This window comes from Oncorhynchus mykiss, chromosome 19 (assembly GCF_013265735.2).
Source record: "Oncorhynchus mykiss isolate Arlee chromosome 19, USDA_OmykA_1.1, whole genome shotgun sequence".
Lineage (NCBI taxonomy): Eukaryota > Metazoa > Chordata > Actinopteri > Salmoniformes > Salmonidae > Oncorhynchus > Oncorhynchus mykiss.
In genome coordinates, this window is record NC_048583.1 from 38,551,511 (window position 1) to 38,572,682 (window position 21,172).

Below are 21,172 nucleotides of genomic sequence, written 5' to 3' on the forward strand. Positions count from 1 at the left end.
GTCGTGACACAGCCTATATTCTTTTTTTCTTCTGATCGTGTTTATAGCTTTGAAGATCTGATATTTTACAGGTACAAATTAAACATATGTTATACAAGATTTGTCTATGTTTAAATTTGGTTACCACGCTGACATAATCCTATGGTTGAAATTTCAACCTCAAAAATGCAGTTTACATTGATGAATAAAAAAAAATCTAATGTTTTTTCCATATCGATTCTACATCACAATACGTTAACAAATTACATTGAAAGAATGTTGATGATTCAAGCAGTCTGTGCTCAGTGGGTTGTAAGTATAATAACAAAGCCTAAAAGCACAAAACAAACAGACGTTGTAATTATGCAGGCCATTATTAAAAAATACTAGCACTGCAAACACTCAGAACAAAGAGAGAAGCAGTGCCTCTTCCTCTTCAAGTCACCCTTCCAAGACTGGCTGCCTGTTGAGAACAAGTGACAGGCAGAACCTCCCACCCAGACAGCAACCACCTCCTTTATATTCCACACCCCAGAATTCAGTATTTCCCAGAATTCAGTATTTCAATGTAAGGTAAGTAACTTTAATGTGTCAAGAAGATTACACATTTTCTTTGACATTTCTGAAACGTAGCAACGTTTAAGACATGGATTTCATGTTGTAATAATAAGGTACCCAAAAGTAGTTTTAATAATTTTTCCCCTTTTATTAGCTAAACAAAAGTTGTTTAGACAGTGAAAGTGTTGCGGAAATCAACCTTGTTTCCATAGCGATGATGAAAAGAAGGTCATTTAAGCTGTAATGATCTCCAAATGTTAATAATTAGGTAATCACACCGTTGATATAGCAACGGACGCTAATAGTTTATTGAATCCCATTGTGATGCAGAAGAGGACACTATTTGGCTGGAGGGCCCCCACCTCCCGACCATCATTTTAGTGACCCCCCTCTTAATGGTGGAGAGAATACATTTTGCCTTGGGGTGTAGAGAAAAAATGTGCAGTTTTAAAGAATTCTACACATTTTGCGATGGGATGGGGAGAAACTTAGCAATTTCTAACACATTTAATGCAATTCTACTAATTTTGCTAAGGGACAGATATTTTCTTTGTGCTGTTTAACAGAGGTGGGGAGCTTTTTTTGTATTTCTAAAGCTAATTTCCTGCAATTGTACACAATTTGTAATGACTTATGCCATGTTAATATGATATCTGAGTGAGATTGACTAACAACATCAATGGGGGCCCACTGGAGGTCGGGGCCCCTGGGCACGTGCCCTGAGTGCCCGTCGGTATTCAGTGATGATTAAAAATAATTTTTGGCTAACATGGTTAATTGAGTGACTGTCAGTGACTGACATATCAAGAGAAAAAACACTCCCCATCCAACCTGACAGAGCTTGAGAGGATCTGCAAAGAAGAATGGGAGAAACTCCCCAAATACAGGTGTGCCAAGCTCGTACTCAAGAAGACTGAAGGCTGTTTTTGCTTCATCATTATGGGGTATTGTGTGTAGATAGATGAGGGGGAAAAAACAATTTAATCTATTTTAGAATAAGGCTGCAACCTACCAAAATGTGTAAAAAGTCAAGGGGTCTGAATACTTTTCTGAAGGCACTGTAGATAAAGATATCCCCTGGTATTGACCCTTTTCGGCCAGTGTTGATACTTACAATGCAGATTCCTTAACCTCTCGTGTCCAATTTCAGACTCACAAGTTGACAGTTAGTTACCCTATGGATAATGCAGAAACAGAGAGTCACTGAAATAATTCCACACAAGATATAGTGTTACGGTGCGTGAATGAGGACCCAAAAGCGAATTAACGTAAACAGAGCTTCTTTAATAACAAAACAAAACGTAGGCTCAGATGGACCGGCAGGTTCCGACAGGACAGGACAAGGTTGCAGCAAACATGACGATAGTCTGGTTCCGGCATGAACAACACAAACAAGAATCCGACAAGGACAGGAGCAGGAACAGAGAGAGATATAGAGACCTAATCAGAGGGAAAAAGGGAACAGGTGGGAAAAGGGGTGACGAGGTAGTTAGGAGGAGACAAGGCACAGCTGGGGAAAAGAGGGGGAGAAAAGGTAACCTAACAACGACCAGCAGAGGGAGACAGGGTGAAGGGAAAGGACAGAAACAAGACACAACATGACAGTACATGACAGTACCCCCCCACTCACCGAGCGCCTCCTGGCGCACTCGAGGAGGAAACCTGGCGGCAACGGAGGAAATCATCGATCAGCGCACGGTCCAGCACGTCCCGAGAGGGAACCCAACTCCTCTCCTCAGGACCGTACCCCTCCCAATCTACTAGGTACTGATGACCACGGCCCCGAGGACGCATGTCCAAAATCCTACGGACCCTGTAGATGGGTGCGCCCTCGACAAGGATGGGGGGGGGGGGGGAAGACGAGCGGGGGCGCGAAGAACGGGCTTGATACAGGAGACATGGAAGACCGGGTGGACGCGACGAAGGTATCGCGGAAGAAGAAGTCGAACTGCGACAGGATTAATGACCTGAGAAATACGGAACGGACCAATGAACCGCGGGGTCAACTTGCGAGAAGTGGTCTTAAGGGGAAGGTTCTGAGTGGAGAGCCAAACTCTCTGACCGCGACAATATCTAGGACTCTTAGTTCTACGCTTATTAGCAGCCCTCACAGTCTGCGCCCTATAACGGCAAAGTGCAGACCTGACCCTCTTCCAGGTGCGCTCGCAACGTTGGACAAAAGCCTGAGCGGAGGGGACGCTGGACTCGGCGAACTGAGATGAGAACAGCGGAGGCTGGTACCCGAGGCTACTCTGAAAAGGAGATAGCCCGGTCGCAGACGAAGGAAGCGAGTTGTGGGCGTATTCTGCCCAGGGGAGCTGTTCTGACCAAGAAGCAGGGTTGCGAAAAGAAAGACTGCGTAAGATGCGACCAATAGTCTGATTGGCCCGTTCTGCTTGACCGTTAGACTGGGGGTGAAAGCCGGAAGAGAGACTGACGGAAGCCCCAATCAAACGGCAAAACTCCCTCCAAAATTGAGACGTGAATTGCGGACCTCTGTCCGAAACGACGTCTGACGGAAGGCCATGAATTCTGAAAACATTCTCGATGATGATTTGTGCCGTCTCTTTAGCAGAAGGAAGCTTAGCAAGGGGAATAAAATGAGCCGCCTTAGAGAACCTGTCGACAACCGTAAGAATAACAGTCTTCCCCGCTGACGAAGGCAGTCCGGTGACAAAATCTAAGGCGATGTGAGACCACGGTCGAGAGGGAATGGGAAGCGGCCTGAGACGGCCGGCAGGAGGAGAGTTACCGGACTTAGTCTGCGCGCAGACCGAACAAGCAGCCACGAAGCGACGCGTGTCATGCTCCCGGGTGGGCCACCAAAAGCGCTGGCGAATGGAAGCAAGCGTACCCCGAACGCCAGGGTGGCCGGCTAACTTGGCAGAGTGAGCCCACTGAAGAACGGCCAGACGAGTAGGAACGGGAACGAAAAGAAGGTTCCTGGGACAAGCGCGCGGCGACGGAGTTTGAGTGAGTGCTTGCTTTACCTGCCTCTCAATTCCCCAGACAGTCAACCCGACAACACGCCCCTCAGGGAGAATCCCCTCGGGGTCAGTGGAGGCTACTGAAGAACTGAAGAGACGAGATAAAGCATCAGGCTTGGTGTTCTTAGAGCCCGGACGATAAGAAATCACGAACTCGAAACGAGCGAAAAACAGCGCCCAGCGCGCCTGACGCGCATTAAGTCGTTTGGCAGAACGGATGTACTCAAGGTTCCTATGGTCAGTCCAAACGACAAAAGGAACGGTCGCCCCCTCCAACCACTGTCGCCATTCGCCTAGGGCTAAGCGGATGGCGAGCAGTTCGCGGTTTCCCACATCATAGTTACGTTCCGACGGCGACAGGCGATGAGAAAAATACGCGCAAGGGTGGACCTTGTCGTCAGAGAAGGAGCGCTGAGAAAGAATGGCTCCCACGCCCACCTCTGACGCGTCAACCTCGACAATGAACTGTCTAGAGACGTCAGGTGTAACAAGGATAGGTGCGGATGTAAAACGATTCTTGAGGAGATCAAAAGCTCCCTGGGCGGAAACGGACCACTTAAAGCACGTCTTGACAGAAGTAAGGGCTGTGAGAGGGGCTGCCACCTGACCGAAATTACGGATGAAACGACGATAGAAGTTCGCGAAGCCGAGAAAGCGCTGCAACTCGACGCGTGACTTAGGGACGGGCCAATCAATGACAGCTTGGACCTTAGCGGGATCCATCTTAATGCCTTCAGCGGAAATAACAGAACCGAGAAATGTGACGGAGGAAGCATGAAAAGAGCACTTCTCAGCCTTCACAAAAAGACAAAAGGCGCTGGAGGACACGTCGAACGTGCTGAACATGAATCTGGAGTGACGGTGAAAAAATCAGGATATCGTCAAGGTAAACGAAAACAAAGATGTTCAGCATGTCTCTCAGGACATCATTGACTAATGCCTGAAAGACAGCTGGAGCGTTAGCGAGGCCGAAAGGAAGAACCCGGTATTCAAAGTGCCCTAACGGAGTGTTAAACGCCGTCTTCCACTCGTCCCCCTCCCTGATGCGCACGAGATGGTAAGCGTTACGAAGGTCCAACTTAGTGAAAAACCTGGCTCCCTGCAGGATCTCGAAGGCTGAAGACATAAGAGGAAGCGGATAACGATTCTTCACTGTTATGTCATTCAGCCCTCGATAATCTATGCAGGGGCGCAGGGACCCGTCCTTCTTCTTAACAAAAAAAACCCCCGCTCCGGCGGGAGAGGAGGAGGGGACTATGGTACCGGCGGCAAGAGCTACAGACAAATAATCTTCGAGAGCCTTACGTTCGGGAGCCGACAGAGAGTATAGTCTACCCCGGGGGGGAGTGGTTCCCGGAAGGAGATCAATACTACAATCATACGACCGGTGTGGAGGAAGAGAGGTGGCCCTGGACCGACTGAACACCGTGCGCAGATCGTGATATTCCTCCGGCACCCCTGTCAAATCACCAGGCTCCTCCTGTGAAGAAGAGACAGAGGAAACAGGAGGGATAGCAGACATTAAACATTTCACATGACAAGAGACGTTCCAGGAGAGGATAGAATTACTAGACCAATTAATGGAAGGATTATGACAAACTAGCCAGGGATGGCCCAAAACAACAGGTGTAAAAGGTGAACGAAACATTAAAAAAGAAATGGTTTCGCTATGATTACCAGAAACAGTGAGGGTTAAAGGTAGCGTCTCACGCTGAATCCTGGGGAGAGGACTACCATCCAGGGCGAACAAGGCCGTGGACTCCCTTAACTGTCTGAGAGGAATGTCATGTTCCCGAGCCCAGGTCTCGTCCATAAAACAGCCCTCCGCCCCAGAGTCTATTAAGGCACTGCAGGAAGCTGACGAACCGGTCCAGCGTAGATGGACCGACAAGGTAGTGCAGGATCTTGAAGGAGAGACAGGAGTAGTAGCGCTCACCAGTAGCCCTCCGCTTACTGATGAGCTCTGGCTTTTACTGGACATGAAGTGACAAAATGACCAGCAGAACCGCAATAGAGACAGAGGCGGTTGGTGATTCTCCGTTCCCTCTCCTTAGTCGAGATGCGGATACCTCCCAGCTGCATAGGCTCAGCACCCGAGCCGGCAGAGGAAGATGGTAGTGATGCGGAGAGGGGGGCAACGGAGAACGCGAGCTCCTTTCCACGAGCTCGGTGACGAAGATCAACCCGTCGCTCAATGCGAATAGCGAGTTCAATCAAGGAATCCACGCTGGAAGGAACCTCCCGGGAGAGAATCTCATCCTTTACCTCTGCGCGGAGACCCTCCAGAAAACGAGCGAGCAAAGCCGGCTCGTTCCAGCCACTGGAGGCAGCAAGAGTGCGAAACTCAATAGAGTAGTCTGTTATGGATCGATTACCCTGACATAGGGAAGACAGGGCCCTGGAAGCCTCCTCCCCAAAAACAGATCGATCAAAAACCCGTATCATCTCCTCCTTAAAGTCCTGATACTGGTTAGTACACTCAGCCCTTGCCTCCCAGATTGCCGTGCCCCACTCACGAGCCCGTCCAGTAAGGAGAGATATGACGTAGGCGACACGAGCAGTGCTCCTGGAGTAAGTGTTGGGCTGGAGAGAAAACACAATATCACACTGGGTGAGGAACGAGCGGCATTCAGTGGGCTCCCCAGAGTAACACGGCGGGTTATTGATTCTGGGCTCCGGAGATTCGAAAGCCCTGGAAGTGGCCGGTGGATCGAGGCGGAGATGGTGAACCTGTTCTGTGAGGTTGGAGACTTGGGTGGCCAGGGTCTCAACGGCATGCCGAGCAGCAGACAATTCCGGCTTGTGTCTGCCTAGCATCGCTCCCTGGATCTCGACGGCTGAGTGGAGAGGATCCGAAGTCGCTGGGTCCATTCTTGGTCGGATTCTTCTGTTACGGTGCGTGAATGAGGACCCAAAAGCGAATTAACGTAAACAGAGCTTCTTTAATAACAAAACAAAACGTAGGCTCAGATGGACCGGCAGGTTCCGACAGGACAGGACAAGGTTGCAGCAAACATGACGATAGTCTGGTTCCGGCATGAACAACACAAACAAGAATCCGACAAGGACAGGAGCAGGAACAGAGAGAGATATAGAGACCTAATCAGAGGGAAAAAGGGAACAGGTGGGAAAAGTGGTGACGAGGTACTTAGGAGGAGACAAGGCACAGCTGGGGAAAAGAGGGGGAGAAAAGGTAACCTAACAACGACCAGCAGAGGGAGACAGGGTGAAGGGAAAGGACAGAAACAAGACACAACATGACAGTACATGACATATAGAATTAGGGGTTAATGTTTATGAACATCAACTTGAACTTACCAAGCAGATTCCTTAAAGGGGAATTTCACCATGGGGGAATCTGAGCTTGTTTTTATCATGCCCGAGGTATTTCTAGGACAGTGGGATGTGTTTCACACATAATTGACCAGGAGGAAGGCAGATCTGGCCTTCACACACTGAATGATACACCCTATGACGGCCTCCAGTGTATTGATGGGGGTTGTTGTCTCTACAACGTGTGATGGGCTTCCCTCCCCTAGGGCAGGCGTTGTTGAAACGGTGGCCGACGCTAACAACACAATTATTTTGGCAAAACTCAAAGAACTGACCAGACGCAATGGCTTCAAGTGATTCCTCTCATCAACATGAATTCGACCACAGAGCATTTTTTGATGTTCTATTAGCTACATGGTGACATTCAACCACACATGTTTCTGTCATGTATTGATGTGACGTACTGAGATAGGACGTCATCACGTCGGTTGAGGAATGTGAGGGGATTACACGGATAGTGATGGAGGAAAGACATGTTGAAGTTTACCTCTGAGTCTGGTTGATTTAATTCGATATAATATCTTAACTTACTTCGAGTTGTAAGGATAGGATTGAACAATGGCGACGAGGATAACGTTTGAAAACGATAGTTGAATCTGTAAAGTGAGTTAGTGTCGTCGAGATGGAAAACACTGTGCCAAAGTTTGACTGCTACAGTGAGCCGGCTACACTAGGTCCATGCTGGACAAGGTGGTTGATGGCATCTGAGCTGTTTGCGGATGGTAAAGGATTAATAGTGTACGGTGACGTTGATGCTGTTACAAAACAACGAAGGAGAGTTTTGCTTCTGCATCATGCTGGGACAGATGTGCAGGACATTTTCTCTACACTCGCAGACACCGGAGAACCAACAGACTATGTCAGGGATGTGGTGGCGTTAAACGCATACTTCATGCCACAGGTGAACACAGCGTTCGCAAGACAGACATTTTATCAACTGACACAGAAAACTGGTGAGGGAGTTCAGCAATTTGTTACTCGTCTTAGGCAAGCAGCTAAAGACTGACTATGCTGGAGATAAGGACAATCAGATTAGAGATGCCATACTGAGCAAGTGTAATACTGACGATGTGCACCGAAAACTATTGGATGAGGGCCCTGGGCTAACATGAGCGCGGTCACTCGAGCTATCCACACAATGTGAAAGAGTGCAAATGGCCACCATGCATGTGAGTACAGATGCTAAAGATGAGACCGTGCATCATGTTTTCAAAAAGGAGAGGAAATTTCACAAAAATGAGCTGAGACAGAATACAGAAGGAAAAGACCAATCAGAGTAGGTTTGCTATCGTTGTGGACATGCAGATCATTTTGCAAAGGATCCTGCTTGTCCAGCACGTGGGCAGACCTGCAAGAAATGTAATGGGAAGGACCATTTTGCAAAAATGTGCAAGACCAAAGGTTACTCAAAACTGACCCTTGAAATATGTTAATTCAGAGGAACAAAACAGAGACGATCATTTTTGGTAAATGAGAACTGTAACTCACAGGATCACGTTCTTAGTGGGAGGGGTCAGTTTATTAATGTTAATTGACTCCGAGGCCACGAGTAATATAGTAGATGAGAGCACATGGAAAATGTTGAAAGCCAAGAAAATAAGGTGCGGTTCATCACTGACTGATAAAAAGCTATATGCATACTCATCAAGTGAGCCATTACCAGTAAAAGGGGTTTTCACATGCCAAAGAAAGACATGCACACAGGCTGATTTCACTGAGATATGTGGACACGGAGTGTCGTTGCTAGGTAAAGAGACTGCCATTAAATTGGGTGTGCTAGACGTGGGTGTTCACATAGCAGCAGTGACAGATGTAAAAACTCAGATAAAACAGCAACACCCAATGTTGTTAGAAGGGGTGGGTAAGCTAAACACAAAACAGATCAACCTACATGTTAATAAAAACATGGCACCAGTAGCACAGGCCCTTAGGCGTGTACCATTCTACCTGTAGAGAAGCTGTGGAGAAAAATAACTACAAAATATGGACTTAATAGAGAGAGTGTATGGTGCCACACCATGGGTCAATCCGGTAGTGATTTTGTCAAAACCGGACGGTGACATAAGACTGTGTCTTGACATGAGACAAGCGAACACAGCAATCATACGTGGCAGGTACCCAATCCCCACACCAGATTAACTTTTGCAAGGAATGAATGGGTCTGTCATGTTCAGTAAACTGGATCTTAAATGGGGCTATCCTCAATTGGAACTAACACCAGAGTCGAGACGCATAGCGACGTTTGCATTGCATAATGGGATATGGATATAAAAAAACTCATATTTGGAGTTTCATTAGCGAGCGAGCAGTATCAACATGAAATCGCAACAGCACTGGCAGGCATCGAGGTGGTGGAAAACATATCAGACATCATATCATAGTCCACGCCCCAGACAAGGAGACCCATGACCAGCGGCTACATGCTGTCCTCTATAGGCTGGAGAACTGTGGGCTGACTCTCAACTCAGAGAAATGTCAGTTCAACATGGACAAATTGGTGTTTATGGGCATGTTACTCTCACAGAAAGGCATAGGATCCACAGCTAAAAGAGTGAGAGCCGTGGTCGAGGCCAGGGAGCCTGAGACGGCATCAGAGGTTCGTAGCTTTCTAGGTTTAGTGGGCTACAGCAGTAGGTTCATTCCTCAGTTCTCTATACTCTCAGAGCCTCTGCGGAAGATGACCAAGAAGGAAACAACATTCTACTTCAGACTGTTAGAGGCTATTTACAGTCCTCGCTCAAAGCCATCCGTTTCGCATCGAATGGTGGGTGCTGAGACTCCAACCCTATGACTTTTGAGTTGTCCACATACCAGGGAAAACACACACACATAGAGCAGAGGACTATGTAAGATTTGTGGCTGTGAACGCAACTCCAAATGCAATGACCACAAAAACAACCCCAAAATGGGCACAGGCAAATGGTGAAGTGGATCGGCAAAAGGCCTCCCTCATGAAACGGATTCAGATTGCACAAGCTGAGGGGCTGGACTCGAAGCTGGAGCTACGCTAGTACGTGACAGTTTATAGATCCATTGATCACTCTACCATGGGCAGGAGCCCAGCTGAGCTCCTCTTCGAAAGGAAAATGAGGGGAAAGCTTCCAGATATGCAGTAGCTATACCAAATCAAATCAAATTGTATTTGTCACATACACATGGTTAGCAGATGTTAATGTGAGTGTAGCAAAATGCTTGTACTTCTACTTCCGACAGTGCAGTAATATCTAACAAGTAATCTAACAATTCCCCAACAACTACAGTACCTAATACACACAAATCTAAAGGGGTGACGGAGAATATGTACATGTAATTATATGGATGAGCAATGGCCGAGCGGCATAGACAAGGTGCAATAGATGGTATAGAATGCACGTATATACATGTGATATGAGTAATGTAAGACATGTAAACATTATTAAAGTGGCATTATTTAGAGTGGCATTGTATAAAGTGACTAGTGGTCTATTTATTAAAGTGGTCAGTGATTGGGTCTCAATGTAGGCAGCAGCCTCTCTGAGTTAGTGATTGCTGTTGAGCTGTCTGATGGCCTTGAGATAGAAGCTGTTTTTCAGTCTCTCGGTCCCAGCTTTGATGTACCTGTACTGACCTCGCCTTCTGGATGGTAGCTGTGTGAACAGGCAGTGGCTCGGGTGGTTGATGTCCTTAATTATCTTTTTGGCCTTCATGTGACATTGGGTTCTGTAGGTGTCGTAGAGGGTAGGTAGTTTGCCCCCAGTGATGCATTGTGCAGACCGCACCACCCTCTGGAGAGCCTTGCGGTTGAGGGCGGTGCAGTTGCCATACCAGGCTGTGATACAGCCCAACAGGATGCTCTTGATTGTGCATCTGTAAAAGCTTGTCAGGGTTTTGGGTGACAAGACACATTTCTGCGCCAAATACAACAGGTATTCATTCACCTTACAGTGAAATGCTTACTTTACAATCCCTTAACCAACGATGCCGTTTTAAGACAATACCTCAAATATTAGAATTAAGAAAAAAGTAAGATCCAAGAAAAACAAATAACTAAAGAGCAGGAGTGAATAACAATAGCGGAGCTATATACATGGGGTACTGGTATAGAGTCAATGTGTCAATGTGCGGGGGCACCGGTGTCGAGGTAATTGAAATAATTATGTTCATGCAGATAGGGTTGTTAAAGTGGCTATGTATAGATAATAACAGAGAGTAGTAACAGCATGGGGGGGGGGGGGGGGGGTGAAAATAGTCTGGGTAGCCATTTGATTAGGTGTTCAGGAGTCTTATGGCTTTGGGGTAGAAGCTGTTTAGAAGCCTCTTGGACCTAGACTTGGAACTACGGTACCACTTTCCATGCGGTAGCAGAGAGATTCTCTGCCTCTAACCCTATTACAGGGGCTGGCACACTGGCTTACTGGTGCTCTTTCATGCCGTCCATAGGAGGGGTGCGTCACTTGAGTGGGTTGAGTCACTGATGTGATCTTCCTGTCTGGGTTGGCGCCCCCCCTTGGGTTGTGCCGTGGCGGAGATCTTTGTGGGCTATACTCGGCCTTGTCTCAGGATGGTAAGTTGGTGGTTGAAGATATCCCTCTAGTGGTGTGGGGGCTGTGCTTTTTTTAAGGGGGCTGAATAATTTTGCACGCCCAATTTTTCAGTTTTTGATTTGTTAAAAAAGTTTGAAATATCCAATAAATGTCGTTCCACTTCATGATTGTGTCCCACTTGTTGTTGATTCTTCACAAAAAAATACAGTTTTATATCTTTATGTTTGAAGCCTGAAATGTGGCAAAAGGTCGCAAAGTTCAAGGGGGCCGAATACTTTCGCAAGGCACTGTAAGTATGCTCTCTCTAATTCTCTCTTTCTCTCTTTCTTTCTCTCTCTCGGAGGACCTGAGCCCTAGGACCATGCCTCAGGACTACCTGGCATGATGACTCCTTGCTGTCCCCAGTCCACCTGGCAGTGCTGCTGCTCCAGTTTCAACTGTTCTGCCTGCGGCTATGGAATCCTGACCTGTTCACCGGATGTGCTACCTGTCCCAGAACTATTATTTGACCATGCTGGTCATTTATGAACATTTGAACATCTTGGCCATGTTCTGTTATAATCTCCACCCGGCACAGCCAGAAGAGGACTGGCAACCCCTCATAGCCTGGTTCCTCTCTAGGTTTCTTCCTAGGTTTTGGCCTTTCTAGGGAGTTTTTCCTAGCCAACGTGCTTCAACACCTGCATTGCTTGCTGTTTGGGGTTTTAGACTGGGTTTGTGTACAGTACTTTGAAATATCAGCTGATGTAAGAAGGGCTATATAAATACATTTGATTTGATTTGATTCTACGACTAGGGTGGCTGGAGTCTTTGACGATTTTTAGGGCCTTCCTCTGACACCACCTGGTATAGAGGTTCTGGATGGCAGGAAGCTTGGCCCCAGTGATGTACTAGGCCGTTCGCACTACTCTCTGTAGTGCCTTGCGGTCGGAGGCCGAGCAGTTGCCATACCAGGCAGTGATGCAACCAGTCAGGATGCTCTCGATGGTGCAGCTGTACCAACCTTGACTTCTTCTGCCTCTCAGAGACATGGCTCCATAAAAACTCTCCATATGCTGCTTTGATTGTGCCTGGCTACAATGTTTTCAGGAGAGACAGGATTGAAGGAAGAGGAGGGGTGTGTGATGATTTACATTAAAGAACATATCCGATGTAAACAAATTGAGTGGTCATGTGATAATGAACTAGAATGTATAGGCCTGAACGTTACACTGTCTCCCAAAATGTATTTTACCTTTATTGGAATGTATAGGCCACCTTCCACCAAAAGTGTGTTTTTTGATCAGTTTAATAACATGCTTAGGGAATGTGATTTTGGGAAAGAGGTCATCTTAATGGGAGATTTTAATATTAATTATGAAGACAAGTCTTGTAGGAAAACCCTCAAACAGATCACTAATACCTTTGACCTTACACAGCTAGTTAAAGGACCAACCAGGGTGACTTGTTGCTCTAAAACACAGATTGATTTGGTGTTCAGTAATAAACCAGAGAGAGTGACTAAATCATTCAGTATGGTTACTGGGCTATCTGGTCATAATCTGACACTTATAGCCAGAAAGCTGTCTAAGAGCAGGTTTAACCTCTCTACTGTTAGAAAGCCGGATCAACTAAGAATACCTAAGAGGGAATTCAACTATTTTGAAAACGCAATTAAGGCAATTAACTGGAATGATCTCTTGTCCCATATAGACGTGGAAGCTGATAGTCAGATTTTCTATCCACAATCCAGACTACAATAAATGGTTTCGTAAAGAAAATCAAATCCAAAATTGATAAAAGAAGGAGATTATGCTTTAAAAATAGCTCTGATCCAAATTAGAGCATGACAGATGTAGGTTTACCATGTTGAGAAATAAGGTGATGAAAGAAATCAGACAGGCCAAGGCAAACCTTTTTATTAACATAATTGGTGAAGCAAAGGGAAATTCTAAATTGATCTGGGAGAATCTAAAACAATTAACAGGGAAAGACCATAGTAACACTGCAAAAAGACTAGAGATCATGGTGAATAACAATCTAACACAGGATGCAGTCGAAATAGCAATAGCCTTCAATTCCTACTTTATTCACTCTGTCAGGGTACTGACACAGAACCCCTCCACTGGTTTCTTGGGCTCAGTGCTAGTGAATGACGCTCAACCTGTCTTCATCATAAGGGAGGTTTCTGAGTCAAAGGTGAACAAGGTGATTAGCTCAGTAAGAACTCTAAAGCCAAAGATATGTTTGGGCTGGACTCTACCTTTCTTAAAAACTACAAAGAGTCACTCATTGGCCCCATTACTAAGGTCTGGGGGTGTTTCCAAGGGTATGGAAGTCGGCCATAATAACGGCTATCTTTAAATCGGGCGACCCTGCTGACGTGAGTAACTACAGGCCCATTAGTATACTACCTGTGGTGTCAAAGGCTGTTGAAAAGTGTGTAGCAGAACAACTTATTGCCCACCTCAACAACAGCCCCTTCACATTACACTCCATGCAGTTTGGCTTCAGAGCGAAACACTCCACAGAAACGGCCAACGGCTTTCTTCTGGAAAATGTGGAAGTCCAAGATGCACAAAGGGGGCGTTGTTGGGGCGTTGTTTCTGGACCTACGGAAGGCTTTTGATACTGTTGACCATGAGATTCTCATCACAAAATTGTCTAAGTTCAACTTTTCCCCAGATGCCTTGAGATGGATGAAATCATACCTTGAAGGCAGAACTCAGTGTGTCAGAGTGAGCAGTGAGCTGTCGCCCACTCTTAGCTATGATGTGGGCGTGCCCCAAGGGTCAATACTGGGGCCCCTCCTGTTCAGCCTGTACATTAATGATCTGCCTTCTGTCTGTACTGGGTCTGAAGTTCAAATGTATGCAGATGATACAGTGATATATGTGCATGCAAAGAGCAAACAACAAGCTGCACAAGAACTCACTACTGTAATGGTCCAAAGTGGCTCAGTGTTTGCATCTCAATGTGAAAACAAATGTTTGCTTGTTCTTCACAAAGAGGGCAACAGATGCTACTGAGCCAGATGTCTATGTGTCAGGGGAGAAGCTCCAGGTGGTATCTGATTTTAAGTACCTTGGCATCATACTTGATTCCAATCTCTCTTTTAAAAAACATTTGAAAAAGGTCATTCAAATAAACAAATTCTACCTAGCTAATTTCCAAATTATAAGAAATTGTTTGACTACAGAGGTAGCAAAACTGTACTTCAAATCTATGATACTCCCCCACTTAACATACTGCTTGACTAGTTGGACCCAAGCTTGCTGTACAACATTAAAGCCCATTCAGTCTGTCATAAACAGGCTCTCAAAGTGCTTGATAGGAAGCCCAATAGCCATCATCACTGTTACATCCTCAGAAAGCATGAGCTCCTGAGTTGGGAAAATCTTGTGCAATACACTGATGCATGTCTTGTATTCAAGATCCTAAATGGCCTGGCTCCCCCCCACTCAGTATTTTTGTTAAACAGAAAACCCAAACATGTGGCAGCAGATCCACAAGGTCTGCCATGAGAGGTGACTGTATAGTTCCCTTAAGGAAAAGCACCTTTAGTAAATCCGCTTTCTCTGTGAGAGCTTCCCATGTCTGGAATACATCAGACACACATAACTGCTCCACATATCACACTTTCACAAAATGCATGAAGACATGGCTAAATGTCAATCAGATTTGTGAACATAATCCCTAGCTGTGTATTGCCGCCTTCTATGTTGTCTGTTGTCTGTAGCTTGTGAGGTGTGGAAACACTCTGTTGCTTTTATGAATTTTGTCTTACTGCTTTTTATTCTATGTTGCTCTGTTTTGCTTGTCTTATGTTGCTCTGTTGTGCTATGTTGCTCTGCGTGTGCTCACTGCTCAATGACTGTCTATATTGTAATTGTTTTTAATAACCGGCCCAGGGACTGCGGTTGAAAATTAGCCGGCTGGCTAAAACCGGCACTTTTACTGAAACGTTGATTAATGTGCACTGTCCCTGTAAAAATAAAATAAACTCAACTCAACTCAACCTTTTGAGGATGTGAGGACCCATGCCAAATATTTTCAGTCTCCTGAGGGGGAATAGGTTTTGTTGTGCCCTCTTCACGACTGTCTTGGTGTGCTTGGACCATGTTAGTTTGTTGGTGATGTGGACACCAAGGAACTTGAAGCTCTCAACCTGCTGTCATGACTGTCCTGATCAGGTCAGGTTACAGGAGACCACAACCCTACAGATTATCTCTCAACCCCAACAGAGGAGGAGAGATCTAGGGGTCTGAAGATGTGGAGAGTTTTATGGCCCCTCGCGCCCCTGGTAAATCTCAGGCCACAGAAAAATTCCTTTGTCCTGTTACTATGGAGAACCAGTCTCAGAACATTGAAACATGAACTAAAGGGACTTTGGAACAATGGTTTTCGTCAGCCACAATGGTGGTCATGACGATAGATGGAATATGAAAATGAATGCCATTTTTGTTCTGTTATTAAAGGTTAATAGATGACGTTATTACGAAAACATTGTAACCTGAAGAGTTTTCCTAGTATATGTTTGATGTTTATACATTGTACGTTGTATGGAAAATATCCAAATCAAAGAGAATGTTTTGGGAAAGATGAAATGTGAAGTTAGTTGTCTAAAATTGGATTTGAGAAAAACTTAGACCTTGCCTCATTAACTTGGTACGCCCAGAGAATTGCCCTAAAAGCGGTTACGTCCACTTCTGACCAAAGGGTATAAAACCTGTGAGTATAGAACTTACGACAGGACTATGTGACCCCAGCTGCAGCAAGGTCTAAAAAAGTCAACGAACCCAGAAAGCAACTCAAGTTTGAAGACAAAAAAATCCCTTTCTACCCAAGCTACGGATGAGTAGCTGTGTCTAAGCGGGTGAATTCAAGTCGAACCACCTAGCCTCCATCTCCCATCGAATCGTGGTATCTAAAGGGTTTAATTCTATGCTGTGAGCTCTGAGCTACAGAGCTGTCTGTCCTCAGAAGACCCCTTCCAGAGAAAAGGGTGAGGGAACAGACTCCTAAGCCCAAAAGGACACTGACATCGGGAGGACGATGTTATTTCTTACATTAGTACCCCAGGTCATCTTAGGTTTCATTACATACAGTCGAGAAGAACTACTGAATATAAGATCAGCATCAACTCACCATCAGTACGACCAAGAATATGTTTTTCGCGACGCGGATCCTGTGTTCTGCCTTACAAACAGGACAACGGAGCGGATCCCATGCAGCGACCCAAAAAAACGACTCCGAAAAAGAGGGAAACGAGGCGGTCTTCTGGTCAGACTCCGGAGACGGGCACATCGTGCACCAATCCCTAGCATTCTTCTTGCCAATGTCCAGTCTCTTGACAACAAGGTTGATGAAATCCGAGCAAGGGTAGCATTCCAGAGGGACATCAGAGACTGTAACGTTCTTTGCTTCACGGAAACGTGGCTCACTGGAGAGACGCTATCCGAGGCGGTGCAGTCAACGGGTTTCTCCACGCATTGCGCAGACAGAAACAAACATCTTTCTGGTAAGAAGAGGGGCGGGGGCGTATGCCTTATGGCTAACGTGACATGGTGTGATGAAAGAAACATACAGGAACTCAAATCCTTCTGTTCACCTGATTTAGAATTCCTCACAATCAAATGTAGACCGCATTATCTACCAAGAGAATTCTCTTCGATTATAATCACAGCCGTATATATCCCCCCCCAAGCAGACACATCGATGGCTCTGAATGAACTTTATTTGACTCTTTGCAAACTGGAAACCATTTATCCGGAGGCTGCATTCATTGTAGCTGGGGATTTTAACAAGGCTAATCTGAAAACAAGACTCCCTAAATTTTATCAGCATATCGATTGCGCAACCAGGGGTGGAAAGACCTTGGATCATTGTTACTCTAACTTCCGCGACGCATATAAGGCCCTGCCCCGCCCCCCTTTCGGAAAAGCTGACCACGACTCCATTTTGTTGATCCCTGCCTACAGACAGAAACTAAAACAAGAGGCTCCCACGCTGAGGTCTGTCCAACGCTGGTCCGACCAAGCTGACTCCACACTCCAAGACTGCTTCCATCACGTGGACTGGGACATGTTTTGTATTGCGTCAGACAACAACATTGACGAATACGCTGATTCGGTGTGCGAGTTCATTAGAACGTGCGTTGAAGATGTCGTTCCCATAGCAACGATTAAAACATTCCCTAACCAGAAACCGTAGATTGATGGCAGCATTCGGGTGAAACTGAAAGCGCTAACCACTGCTTTTAATCAGGGCAAGGTGTCTGGTAACATGACCGAATACAAACAGTGCAGCTATTCCCTCTGCAAGGCTATCAAACAAGCTAAGCGTCAGTACAGAGACAAAGTAGAATCTCAATTCAACGGCTCAGACACAAGAGGCATGTGGCAGGGTCTACAGTCAATCACGGACTACAGGAAGAAATCCAGCCCAGTCACGGACCAGGATGTCCTGCTCCCAGGCAGACTAAATAACTTTTTTGCCCGCTTTGAGGACAATACAGTGCCACTGACACGGCCTGCAACAAAAACATGCGGTCTCTCCTTCACTGCAGCCGAGGTGAGTAAGACATTTAAACGTGTTAACCCTCGCAAGGCTGCAGGCCCAGACGGCATCCCCAGCCGCGCCCTCAGAGCATGCGCAGACCAGCTGGCCGGTGTGTTTACGGACATATCAATATCAATCAATCCCTATACCAGTCTGCTGTTCCCACATGCTTCAAGAGGGCCACCATTGTTCCTGTTCCCAAGAAAGCTAAGGTAACTGAGCTAAACGACTACCGCCCCGTAGCACTCACTTCCGTCATCATGAAGTGCTTTGAGAGACTAGTCAAGGACCATATCACCTCCACCCTACCTGACACCCTAGACCCACTCCAATTTGCTTACCGCCCAAATAGGTCCACAGACGATGCAATCTCAACCACACTGCACACTGCCCTAACCCATCTGGACAAGAGGAATACCTATGTGAGAATGCTGTTCATTGACTACAGCTCGGCATTCAACACCATAGTACCCTCCAAGCTCGTCATCAAGCTCGAGACCCTGGGTCTCGACTCCGCCCTGTGCAACTGGGTACTGGACTTCCTGACGGGCCGCCCCCAGGTGGTGAGGGTAGGCAACAACATCTCCTCCCCGCTGATCCTCAACACTGGGGCCCCACAAGGGTGCGTTCTGAGCCCTCTCCTGTACTCCCTGTTCACCCACGACTGCGTGGCCACGCACGCCTCCAACTCAATCATCAAGCTTGCGGACGACACAACAGTGGTAGGCTTGATTACCAACAACGACGAGAGGGCCTACAGGGAGGAGGTGAGGGCCCTCGGAGTGTGGTGTCAGGAAAATAACCTCACACTCAACGTCAACAAAACTAAGGAGATGATTGTGGACTTCAGGAAACAGCAGAGGGAACACCCCCCTATCCACATCGATGGAACAGTAGTGGAGAGGGTAGCAAGTTTTAAGTTCCTCGGCATACACATCACAGACAAACTGAATTGGTCCACTCACACAGACAGCATTGTGAAGAAGGCGCAGCAGCGCCTCTTCAACCTCAGGAGGCTGAAGAAATTTGGCTTGTCAACAAAAGCACTCACAAACTTCTACAGATGCACAATCGAGAGCATCCTGGCGGGCTGTATCACCGCCTGGTACGGCAAATGCTCCGCCCTCAACCGTAAGGCTCTCCAGAGGGTAGTGAGGTCTGCACAATGCATCACCGGGGGCAAACTACCTGCCCTCCAGGACACCTACACCACCCGATGTCACAGGAAGGCCATAAAGATCATCAAGGACATCAACCACCCGAGCCACTGCCTGTTCACCCCGCTATCATCCAGAAGGCGAGGTCAGTACAGGTGCATCAAAGCTGGGACCGAGAGACTGAAAAACAGCTTCTATCTCAAGGCCATCAGACTGTTAAACAGCCACCACTAACATTGAGTGGCTGCTGCCAACACACTGACACTGACTCAACTCCAGCCACTTTAACAATGGGAATTGATGGGAAATGATGTAAATATATCACCAGCCACTTTAAACAATGCTACCTTATATAATGTTACTTACCCTACATTATTCATCTCATATGCATACGTATATACTGTACTCTATATCATCGACTGTATCCTTATGTAATGCATGTATCACTAGCCACTTTAACTATGCCACTTTGTTTACATACTCATCTCATATGTATATACTGTACTCGATACCATCTACTGTATCTTGCCTATGCTGCTCTGTACCATCACTCATTCATATATCCTTATGTACATATTCTTTATCCCCTTACACTGTGTACAAGACAGTAGTTTTGGAATTGTTAGTTAGATTACTTGTTATTACTGCATTGTCGGAACTAGAAGCACAAGCATTTCGCTACACTCGCATTAACATCTGCTAACCATGTGTATGTGACAAATAAAATTGGATTTGATTTGATTTGAGGTGCGCAGGAGAAGTGCGTCATCGTACAGCGGAACGGTCCACGCAGAGAATCCTCGGAGATCATCCCCACGTAATTACATCATTATATTCTGACCCATAAGAGCGGCAGTTTGGGGCAAGGCTAGGGTTAGAATAGCATAGCTGACAAATTCACCCAAATGTATATTTATATTGTGTACTTTCTTTTTTCTCTCTCTTTTGAAATCCTCATTGTGGGTAACACACGCCATAGTGTGTTGGCCCGTTATACTAAGTTCTAATCAATAGCCTATAATGTGTTTTGTCTATGTGTATCTTTTATCATTATTTTAGCTTTTTAGTAAATAAATATTCAACTAAGATTGGTGTGGTACGAATTCATTAGTGAAACCCGGGTCCGTGCAGATTCACGGGCTATACGACATTCAGAACGAGATTGGTAGAGGCAACTAGTTCATTAGCGGCTGTTGTAAAATCGATATTCTGATATTCTTTGAGTTAATTTGGGAAATAGAAACTCAATAAAAACTAGTTTTCCCATGGTGCCCCAGGTTAATGAGTTAATAACTGCTTGATTCAGTTAATCACACAATTAGAAACTTTAATCATTCGATGAACAACAGTCGTCACATTAACTAATACAACGTCATGACACGGCTCCACTGCAGCCCCATCGATGAGAATGGGGGCGTGCCCGGTCCTCTTTTTCCTGTAGTCCACAATCATCTCCTTTGTCTTTTTTTTGTTTTTTTTTTTTGTTTTTTTAATTTTACCCCTTTTTCTCCCCAATTTTGTGGTATCCAATTGTTTTAGTAGCTACTATCTTGTCTCATCGCTACAACTCCCGTACGGGCTCGGGAGAGACGAAGGTTGAAAGCCATGCATCCTCCGATACACAACCCAACCAAGCCGCACTGCTTCTTAACACAGCGCGCATCCAACCCGGAAGCCAGCCGCACCAATGTGTCGGAGGAAACACCATGCACCTGGCAACCTTGGTTAGCGCGCACTGCGCCCGGCCCGCCACAGCAGTCACTGGTGCGCGATGAGACAAGGACATCCCTACCGGCCAAGCCCTCCCTAACCCGGACGACGCTAGGCCAATTGTGCGTCGCCCCACGGACCTCCCGGTCTTGGCCGGTTACAACAGAACCTGGGTCTGGGCCAGGTCTCTGACCTGCTCCCTATAGACTGTTTCATCATTGTCGGTGATCAGGCCTACCACTGTTGTGTCATCGCCAAACTTAATGATGGTGTTTGAGTCGTGCCTGGTCGTGTAGTCATGAGTGAACAGGCAGTACAGGATGGGATTGAGCACACGCCCTGAGGGGCCCCTGTGTTTAGGATCAGCGTGACGGATGTGTTGTTA